Source organism: Mya arenaria, chromosome 11 (genome assembly GCF_026914265.1).
Source record: "Mya arenaria isolate MELC-2E11 chromosome 11, ASM2691426v1".
NCBI lineage: Eukaryota > Metazoa > Mollusca > Bivalvia > Myida > Myidae > Mya > Mya arenaria.
Genome location: NC_069132.1, coordinates 46,244,746 through 46,255,895, shown reverse-complemented (window position 1 = coordinate 46,255,895; position 11,150 = coordinate 46,244,746). Strand labels below are relative to the sequence as shown.

The window sequence follows — 11,150 nt, the reverse complement described above, 5'->3', positions numbered from 1 at the left end:
CAACAACAGCACCGACGACACCAAGGCTATGCCACGGTGTCCGGCTAGCGCGGTGGTAGCGCAATAACTTCACACCAAGGCGTCCCGGACGGACGGGTTCGACTCCCGGCAACGGGCGCATGTGGTCACGAAGCCGGACAAGTGAGTTTTTTTCTGGGTACTCGCTTTCCACACATAAACAAGACCACACGCTCGCAACATCGTGCCAACAAAAGTGACTTGTCATAAAAACTTTCTTTACAACCATTGTAAAATATACAGAGTTTTAACAAATGCCACGATTTTTTCTTCAGAAAAAAAACCAGACGAACAAACTGAAAAAAAAAAACAGGACAGCAAAATAAAAGCTCTTTCACTCATTTAATTATAAGATGTTCCTGTTATTTAATGTTGCATGGTAAAACATTGACATGGCATAAATGCTATACAATAATTAGATTACGTTTTAACAGTAGGGAAAGAACATCAAGATTACGTTTTAACAGTAGGGAAAGAACATCATGGCATGTCTGTTGGGTCTTGCACTCCACGAAATGCATTAAAAAGGTACATCATGCATAGGCGTCGCAAGGATTTGACGTTTTAAGTGCGCAATGGCGGACGTGCCCCCTCCCCCGCCTTCAAGAAACCTAAACAAAATAGGCAATAGACGCTCTTCTATCACACTATTTAACTTGGGCAATTTCAAGGAGTGTAACTGGCATAACGCGCCGTTCTCTTTAATTTAGTGAACATGTATATGTGACGGATGCCTGCCTTCCCTGAATCTGCTAGTGAACATGTATATGTGACGGTTACGCCCATGCACTAATTCTGCCAGTGAACATGTATATGTGACGGGCGCGCCTCTACCCTGAATCTGCTAGTGACCATATATATGTGACGGGGGCGCCTCTTCCCTGAATCTGCTAGTGAGCAAGTAAATGTGACGGGCTCGCCTCTTCCCTGAATCTGCTAGTGACAATGTATCTGTGACGGACGCGCCTCTTCCCTAAATCTGCCAGTTAACATGTATTTGTGACGGGCGCGCCCCTCCCCTAAATCTGCCAGTTAACATGTATATGTGACGGGCGCGTCCCTTCCCTGAATCTGCTAGTGACAATGTATATGTGACGGGCGCGTCTCTTCCCTTATATGCTAGTGAACATGTATATGTGACGGGCACGCCCCTCCCCTAAATCTGCTAGTGACCATGTATATGTGACAGGTGCGCCCATGCACTAATTCTGCCAGTGGCCATGTATCTGTGACGGGCGCGCCCCCTCCCTGAATCTGCTAGAGACAATGTTTATGTGACGGGTGCGCCTCTTCCCTGAATCTGCCAGTTAACATGTATATGTGACGGGCGCGTCCCTCCTCTAAATCTGCCAGTTAACATGTATATGTGACGGGCGTGCCCCTTCCCTGAATCTGCTAGTGACAATGTATATGTGACGGGCGCGTCTCTTCCCTGATATGCTAGTGAACATGTATATGTGACGGGCGCGCCCCTCCCCAAAATCTGCTAGTGACCATGTATATGTGACGGGCGTGCCCCTTCCCTGAATCTGCTAGTGACAATGTATATGTGACGGGCGCGTCTCTTCCCTTATATGCTAGTGAACATGTATATGTGACGGGCGCGCCCCTCCCCTAAATCTGCTAGTGACCATGTATATGTGACAGGTGCGCCCATGCACTAATTCTGCCAGTGATCATGTATCTGTGACGGGCGCGCCCCCTCCCTGAATCTGCTAGAGACAATGTTTATGTGACGGGTGCGCCTCTTCCCTGAATCTGCCAGTTAACTTGTATATGTGACGGGCGCGTCCCTCCGCAAAATCTGCTAGTGACCATGTATATGTGACGGGCGTGCCCCTTCCCTGAATCTGCTAGTGACAATGTATATGTGACGGGCGCGTCTCTTCCCTTATATGCTAGTGAACATGTATATGTGACGGGCGCGCCCCTCCCCTAAATCTGCTAGTGACCATGTATATGTGACAGGTGCGCCCATGCACTAATTCTGCCAGTGATCATGTATCTGTGACGGGCGCGCCCCCTCCCTGAATCTGCTAGAGACAATGTTTATGTGACGGGCGCGCCCCTCCCTGAATCTGCTAGTGACAATGTATATGTGACGGGCGCGTCTCTTCCCTGAATCTGCCAGTTAACTTGTATATGTGACGGGCGCGTCCCTCCGCTAAATCTGCCAGTTAACATGTATATGTGACGGGCGTGCCCCTTCCCTGAATCTGCTAGTGACAATGTATATGTGACGGGCGCGTCTCTTCCCTGATATGCTAGTGAACATGTATATGTGACGGGCGCGCCCCTCCCCTAAATCTGCTAGTGACCATGTACATATGACGGGCGTGCCCCTTCCCTGAATCTGCCAGTGACCATGTATTTGTGACGGGCGCGTCCCTTCCCTGAATCTGCTAGTGACAATGTATATGTGACGGGCGCGTCTCTTCCCTTATATGCTAGTGAACATGTATATGTGACGGGCGCGCCCCTCCCCTAAATCTGCTAGTGACCATGTATATGTGACAGGTGCGCCCATGCACTAATTCTGCCAGTGACCATGTATATGTGACGGGCGCGCCCCTCCCCTAAATCTGCTAGTGACCATGTACATGTGACGGGCGCGTCTCTTCCCTGAATCTGCCAGTTAACTTGTATATGTGACGGGCGCGTCCCTCCGCTAAATCTGCCAGTTAACATGTATATGTGACGGGCGTGCCCCTTCCCTGAATCTGCTAGTGACAATGTATATGTGACGGGCGCGTCTCTTCCCTGATATGCTAGTGAACATGTATATGTGACGGGCGCGCCCCTCCCCTAAATCTGCTAGTGACCATGTACATGTGACGGGCGTGCCCCTTCCCTGAATCTGCCAGTGACCATGTATTTGTGACGGGCGCGTCCCTTCCCTGAATCTGCTAGTGACAATGTATATGTGACGGGCGCGTCTCTTCCCTTATATGCTAGTGAACATGTATATGTGACGGGCGCGCCCCTCCCCTAAATCTGCTAGTGACCATGTATATGTGACAGGTGCGCCCATGCACTAATTCTGCCAGTGACCATGTATCTGTGACGGGCGCGCCCCCTCCCTGAATCTGCTAGAGACAATGTTTATGTGACGGGTGCGTCTCTTCCCTGAATCTGCCAGTTAACATGTATATGTGACGGGCGCGTCTCTTCCCTAAATCTGCCAGTTAACATGTATATGTGACGGGCGTGCCTCTTCCCTGAATCTGCTAGTGACAATGTATATGTGACGGGCGCGTCTCTTCCCTTATATGCTAGTGAACATGTATATGTGACGGGCGCGCCCCTCCCCTGAATCTGCTAGTGACCATGTATATGTGACAGGTGCGCCCATGCACTAATTCTGCCAGTGACCATGTATATGTGACGGGCGCGCCCCTCCCCTAAATCTGCTAGTGACCATGTACATGTGACGGGCGTGCCCCTTCCCTGAATCTGCCAGTGACCATGTATTTGTGACGGGCGCGTCCCTTCCCTGAATCTGCTAGTGACAATGTATATGTGACGGGCGCGTCTCTTCCCTTATATGCTAGTGAACATGTATATGTGACGGGCACGCCCCTCCCCTAAATCTGCTAGTGACCATGTATATGTGACAGGTGCGCCCATGCACTAATTCTGCCAGTGACCATGTATCTGTGACGGGCGCGCCCCCTCCCTGAATCTGCTAGAGACAATGTTTATGTGACGGGTGCGCCTCTTCCCTGAATCTGCCAGTTAACTTGTATATGTGACGGGCGCGTCCCTCCGCAAAATCTGCTAGTGACCATGTATATGTGACGGGCGTGCCCCTTCCCTGAATCTGCTAGTGACAATGTATATGTGACGGGCGTGCCCCTTCCCTGAATCTGCTAGTGACCATGTATATGTGACGGGCGCGTCCCTCCGCAAAATCTGCTAGTGACAATGTATCTGTGACGGGTGCGCCTCTTCCCTGAATCTGCCAGTTAACATGTATATGTGACGGGCGCGTCCCTCCGCTAAATCTGCCAGTTAACATGTATATGTGACGGGCGTGCCCCTTCCCTGAATCTGCTAGTGACAATGTATATGTGACGGGCGCGTCTCTTCCCTGATATGCTAGTGAACATGTATATGTGACGGGCGCGCCCCTCCCCTAAATCTGCTAGTGACCATGTATATGTGACGGGCGTGCCCCTTCCCTGAATCTGCCAGTGACCATGTATTTGTGACGGGCGCGCCTCTTCCCTAAATCTGCTAGTGACCTTGTATATGTGACGGGCGCACCCCTTCCCTGAATCTGCCAGGGAACATGTATATGTGACGGGTGCGCCTCTTCCCTGAATCTGCTAGTGAACAGGTGTATGTGACGGGTGCACCTCTTCCCTGAATCTGCCAGTGAACATGTATATGTGACGGGCGCACCCCTTCCCTGATTCTGCCAGGGAACATGTATATGTGACGGGTGCGCCTCTTCCCTGAATCTGCTAGTGACCATAAATATATGTGACGGGCGCGCCCTCCCCTAAATCTGCCAGTGAACATATATATATATATATATATATATATATATATATGAGGGGTGCGCTCCTTCCGTGAATCTGCTAGTGATCATATGTATGTGACGGACGCGCCCCTCCTCTAAATCTGCCAGTGAACATATATATATGTGACGGGCGCGCCCCTTCCCTGAATCTGCTAGTGACCATGTATATGTGACGGGTGCGCCTCTTCCCTGAATCTGCTTGTGAACATACATGTGACGGGCGCACCCCTTCCCTGAATCTGCTAGTGAACATGTATATGTGACGGGTGCGCCTCTTCCCTGAATCTGCTAGTGACCATATATATGTGACGGGCGCGCCCCTCCCCTAAATCTGCCAGTGAACATATATATGTGACGGGTGCGCCCCTTCCCTGAATCTGCCAGTGAACATAATTATATATGTGACGGGTGCCTGCCTTCCCTGAATCTGCAAGTGAACATATATATGTGACGGGTGCCTGCCTTCCCTGAATCTTCCAGTGAACATATATTATGTGACGGGTGCACCCCTTCCCTGAATCTGCTAGTGAACATTTATATGTGACAGGTGAGCCCCTTCCCTGAATCTGCCAGTGAACATATATATGTGACGGGCGCGCCTCTTTCCTGAATCTGCCAGTGAACATATATATGTGACGGGCGCCCCTCCCCTAAATCTGCTAGTGACCATATATATGTGACGGGCGCGCCTCTTTCCTGAATCTGATAGTGAACATGTATATGTGACAGGTGCGCGCCTTCCCAGAATTTGCTAGTGACCATGTATATGTGACGGGCGCGCCCCTCCCCTGATTTTTCACGTGAACATATATATATATGGGACGGATGTGGCCCTTTTCTGAATATGCCAGTGAACATATATGTGACGGGCGCCCCACTTCCCTGACTTTTCACGTGAACATATATATGTGACGGGTGTGGCCCTTTCCTGAATCTGCCAATGAACATGTATATTTGGCGGGTGTTTCTCTATACAGTATTACACGCAGCGTGACGTCTAGGATAAAAGTTAGTCTGTTTATCGACAAAAAATGTCGTGGAATTGTAAGAAAATCTCATATATTCGCAATCGGCGTTGTGCAAAACACTTTATAAACTAACCTTGATCATAACAATAAAATGTTTACATGAAACTTAGCGCACGTGTCGACTGAGAAGTACCGGGCGAATGTTGTTATCCGCTTGCGGTGCTCTGATATTAAGAAACGATTATATACAGTCGAACCCCGTTGCTTCGAACTCCCAGGGACCGGCGAAAATACCTCGAGCCTCGGGAAACTTTGATCCAAGCGGGAATGCTTACCTTCGGTTTAAAGAAATCGGTCTTCTACGTCCAGTTTGAGCCAACGAGCCAATCGAGCCAAGCGAGTTCGAGCCAACGGGGTTCGACTGTATACCAGATACTCTTCTTTTACATTGTTTATTTTACTTTTGAGAAGTTTTTTTAAAAGAATGTGAAAAAATATCCTTGTTCCATTATTTCCAGAAAATAGCATTGGTCTAGAATGTCTTTAAATAGCTCTCTCTGATATTGAATATGTTTGAATTTACCAAAAAAATATAGATCCCTGTTTATTCTAGGTATTGTGATAGCCTAAGTGCCGGTGTCGACGGGGTTAAAACCTTGCCCATAACTCGAAAACCGTTGATGACATTCAAATGAAAGTTGGAACACATGTTGCCAGATACAGTTGAGCAAGGTTAAATAATTTCTTTCTTGAAACTGATTTTAAAAATAGAGTTAAGATGTCCATCATGTTCATCATTTATTGGCTTTGGTGTCCATTGAAATAAGTTTCAAAACGAACATTGAAAAGCACGCGTCTTGCTTTATTTGACAAGATGTTAAATAACGCGTCTTAAAGGGACACATATACGAATTAAACACTGTTCAAGTGATACATATTGTTAAATGCATGCTCAGTCAGAGATGTAGGCATTCAGAAATGTGAAATACAAATATGAGCTTCAATTATTTGACCGATGAAAAGTCAAAATAGTATTATATAATTTGAACAATATAATTCGACAGTTATAGTCATCGTCAAAAAGTTTTCTATACTGCGAGAGATGATTCAACGCCGCTATTACCAGTGGTATGCAAGGTGCATGCCAGTCTCAAGTTATATTTTTTCGAAAGAACAATACCGATTGTTACGAAATCTACTCAAGCGAGGCAATACAGATGTAAATAAAGACAGTATTCGTTCATAGTATTTGTGGTTTCGGAGCCCCAAACGTAGACAGAAGAACACTGTGGGCTTTATTGAGGTGCTGGGCTCGGGTTTCAAACTCGGTCTCTGGTTTTCCGCGCGCATGAATACCCGGCGCCCGTAATGCAGAACCAAAAAATACGGCCCTAATCGGTTAATGTGACTAGTGGTGACTGCGCTGTCTGCTGCGGCTTATTTGTGTGAGAGAGGTGATTTAATACGGAGGTAAGATGTTTAAATAACTTCCTCTCTGCTTCTGGATATTGCTAATACAAAGGAATTCTGATTGAACAGGTTGGTTTGTGTTTATACGATGTTTTTTGTTAATTTGCAGCTTGTAATGGTTTAAAGATACACTATTTATTGTATTGCATGTTGTATTATTTTCTTATTTTACTGCTATACAAGTGATTTCATTATATCCTACTTATATATTTTATATAGATATGTTACAACGGTGTAAAAGTGCATCATTATTTGATTAATTATGTAGCCAAAGTATTATAAATACATGCATTTTACGTCTGGCATGCATGCTTTTAAATACACTTAAACAGCAAGGCTTACAAAGTGTATACCATAGTGTATTAAACCATGTTTGCTATATTATTCATGAATGTCTGTCATTCATCATCTTTTTATTTAAGAATCGAGAACATGGAAAATGCATTAACGCTTATTTGTTTTAATATTTGTCAGTGTTATTCCATGTAATTTGCACTTGAAAATATGAATTCATCGATGAGACATCGGTTACGACATTAAATATTTAAAAACAATTGTACACGTACGGCCCATGACTAAAAATGCCCTTAAACTCAGGTGAAACATTAATACAAGATATGGCTACGGTAAACGTTATCATAAATACCGCTGATATGTGTTAAAGGGAGCATTTTTTGCGTATGGGAAATTGCAAAAAGAAACATTTGACAAGCATTAATACATTTGAAATATTACATTAAACCAAGTGTCAAGTGGAAAAAAAGTGAAATAAATTAGTGTCAAACTTGGAGAGGACGACATTCTTTTTCTTTTCTCTTTTATATAATAAGAAAATTCTATGCTATTGTTAATTGCAAGGGGTTGACTAATTTTCCTACAAAAGACTGTATACAATTTAAAAACGTTTTTTTTCATGTACACGGGTCTTATATATAATTGATTTCGTTATAAAGTTAATGTTTTATACATTATGAACATATGTGATAATGTTTTCTTAAAAAATGAAAGAAACTCATTGTGTTAGATATTTTTTTATTATCCCCCCCCCAAAAAAAAAAAAATGTATTAAGACAGATTGTTTTGCGAAAATAATTATTGTGTGAGCGTATGTGCTCACCACGAATTTTAAGATTTTTTTTTTGCACATTTAAATGCAGACACAAAGTTATGTTCTTAAAATAAATGTACGCAGTAGAAAGTGTAAATGTTGGAAGGAATTTTGATAAAGCCAGAAGATTTATAGTGCTTTTAGATTTTAATGGCGGTATAAATGTCAAAATTATCATTTTAAAAGATTTGCGAACTCCACAGTCAATGTGTCTGTTACGAACCAGACATCTCTGCTAGGACACACTGTTTATTTTTTATGTTTATCGTCATTTCTTATTATTAAAACCTAGCTACCAACAAAAAAGACGGACAGACGTGCAGACAGACATAAACACAGACAGACAGACAGACAGACAAACGGAGAGACAGAAAAAATAACCTGTACATTGTTTTACGTTAATTCACAATAGACGTATTTAATAATATATACGAGTTACATACAAACTATGGAAATATTAGTTTATGTACTCAACATAAATATAAAAACTGGAATATTAAATTTATGATTTTTTAGTATGTTAAATTACGTTTGATGTAGAATCAGTCGTCCGTCCTTCCGTCCGTCCGGTCGGTCGGTCGGACGGGCGGACGTTCGCACATATCGACTTTTGTTAAGCTCTTTCCCATTACTCCCATTTAATATAAAAATGTACCCACTTATGCCCTACTAGCACTAACCAACAAGCGCTACCTAACAAAATATGTTCTATAAGGTATGAAGAAAAAAGTACCAAATATATACCCATTTGTGTGGGCGTCCAGCCAGCCAACCAGCCAGCCATACAAACCGACAGCCAGACCGACCGACCGACCGACCAACAGAGCGACAGCCAGAAAGACAGCCTGACAGACACACTGACTGACAGACTGGCTGACAGATATAGAATCGACTTGTACATAGTTAATCGTTTATTCACAATGTTCGGAATTCATTACATATACGAAATATATACAAACTATATATAATAAAAATAATTATGAATTTTAAATATATATAAAAAGCTGGAATATTAAATAAATGATTTTACTAGTATTTTGAATAACGTTTGATGTCGAATCATTTTTCAAAATTGATAACAACAACAACAACAACAACAACAACAACAACAACAACAACAATAATAATAATAATAATAATAATAATAATAATAATAATAATAAATAAGTTTTAAGTATTATTATTATTATTATTATTATTATTATTATTATTATTATTATTATTATTATTATATTATTATAACAATTATGATTATAATTATAAAAACTGTAATAATAATAATAATGATAATAATAATAATAATAATAATAATAATAATAATAATAATAATAATAATAATAATGATGATGATGATGATGATGATGAATGAACTTTATTAAACAAAGATAACACATCAAGATACATCACTAACCTGTTTACAATGTGGTCATTAACTATGACAATATATAGATAATACTATGTTCTGGAATCATTTATGTATGGGTATGTTTTATACATAGCTGTGAAGTATTTAATGAATCACGAATACATCAAGTGGAAAATAAATCCAGACAATATTCAAAAAGTAAGAAAACGATCTCATAACATAGTTTGTCTTCTAGCAAAATGAACTGATAGCTTCCATTCTAGTTTATAAAGTTGATATCGTAATGGATTTTAATAACCTATATTCGTATATTAGTGCATGTTTATATAATATATACTATCTATATATATAAACTCGCTTATCGCTAACGACACTTGGGATTGTTTGGCGTTGAAAATAAATGATATCTAAATAATGTATGGCTTTAATGTTACACAAGTGTGTTTTTCCATTAAAAATCCAAATGCTAACATGAAACTGAAGATAAGCAATTTATAAATGTTGCTTTGGGCACCGGCCGTCAACAACGTCAGTCAAAATAAATATAGGAATTTTTTATCAATTGAAAGCGATTTCTTCTTATTTTTTGTTTCTTTTGTATACACCTCGAAATTGAAATTAAGACGCGCGCGGACGATACACAGAAATAAAACAGGTATGTCTGTATAAACCTTACTGACATAAGAAATATTTTACAGAAATTTCTCATTAGTGTAATTGCATGTCTTAATAATTAATTGGATAATTATGCGTCAAAGCGTTTAATGTAGAGGTAATATAATGGTTGAAATGTTAGGTCATTTTGCCTTTAAAAGCCGGAAAACAAAGTGTATTATACGCCTGTTTTTTTCCGCAATTCTACAGTTAGAGGTTACATTTAATTCATACAAGATCAACCGTTCATTTAGGGAGCGACCGCCCCCTCCCCCGAAAATTGCCCATGTGTACTGAAAATGCTCTAATTATAAGGTCTTAAATTAAAAATTTGCGAATGCATACCAAATACTGCACATATAAGTTTGTGATTTAGTTTTTTTGCGTATTGCGTACCACGGAAGCGTATCACGTAACACACAAGCATACCGCACATTGCACAAGCGAACCATGAATTCACAAGCGTATCACACAAGCGTACCATACAAGCTAATCATGAACACAAGTCTTACCACACAAGGGTACCATGAACTTACCACACAAGGGTACCATGAACTTACCACACAAGGGTACCATGAACACAAGGTTTACCACACAAGGGTACCATGAACTTACCACACAAGGGTACCATGAACTTACCACACAAGGGTACCATGAACTTACCACACAAGGGTACCATGAACTTACCACACAAGGGTACCATGAACTTACCACACAAGGGTACCATGAACTTACCACACAAGGTTACCATGAACACAAGGTTTAACACACAAGGGTACCATGAACTTACCACACAAGGGTACCATGAACACAAGGTTTACCACACAAGCATACCACACAAGGGTACCATAGACACAAGGTTTACCACACAAGGGTACCATACAAGCATACCATGAACTTACCACACAAGCATACCACAAAAGGGTATCATGAACACAAGGCGCACCACATAAACGTTCTGCGTACCACTCAGAGAGATGGGCCCATCCCATGTATTGTGGTGCACGGGTTGTCCCTGTACTTTGACAGTGCCTAAAAAAA

General features: G+C 42.0%; 1 protein-coding gene across 2 annotated transcripts in view; it reads left to right on the top strand.

Moving 5' to 3' along the window:
• The first annotated feature begins 6,759 nt into the window (after positions 1–6,759).
• Positions 6,760–11,150, top strand: part of LOC128209199 (extracellular tyrosine-protein kinase PKDCC-like) — a 39,458-nt gene continuing 35,067 nt past the window's right edge. Inside the window, exon 1 of one of the 2 annotated variants that reach the window (XM_052913130.1) lies at positions 6,760–6,981. The gene's annotated coding sequence lies outside the window, so the exon portion shown is untranslated. Of the gene's footprint in view, positions 7,051–11,150 lie in introns of both variants that reach the window. The other variant, XM_052913128.1, reaches the window with a different exon arrangement.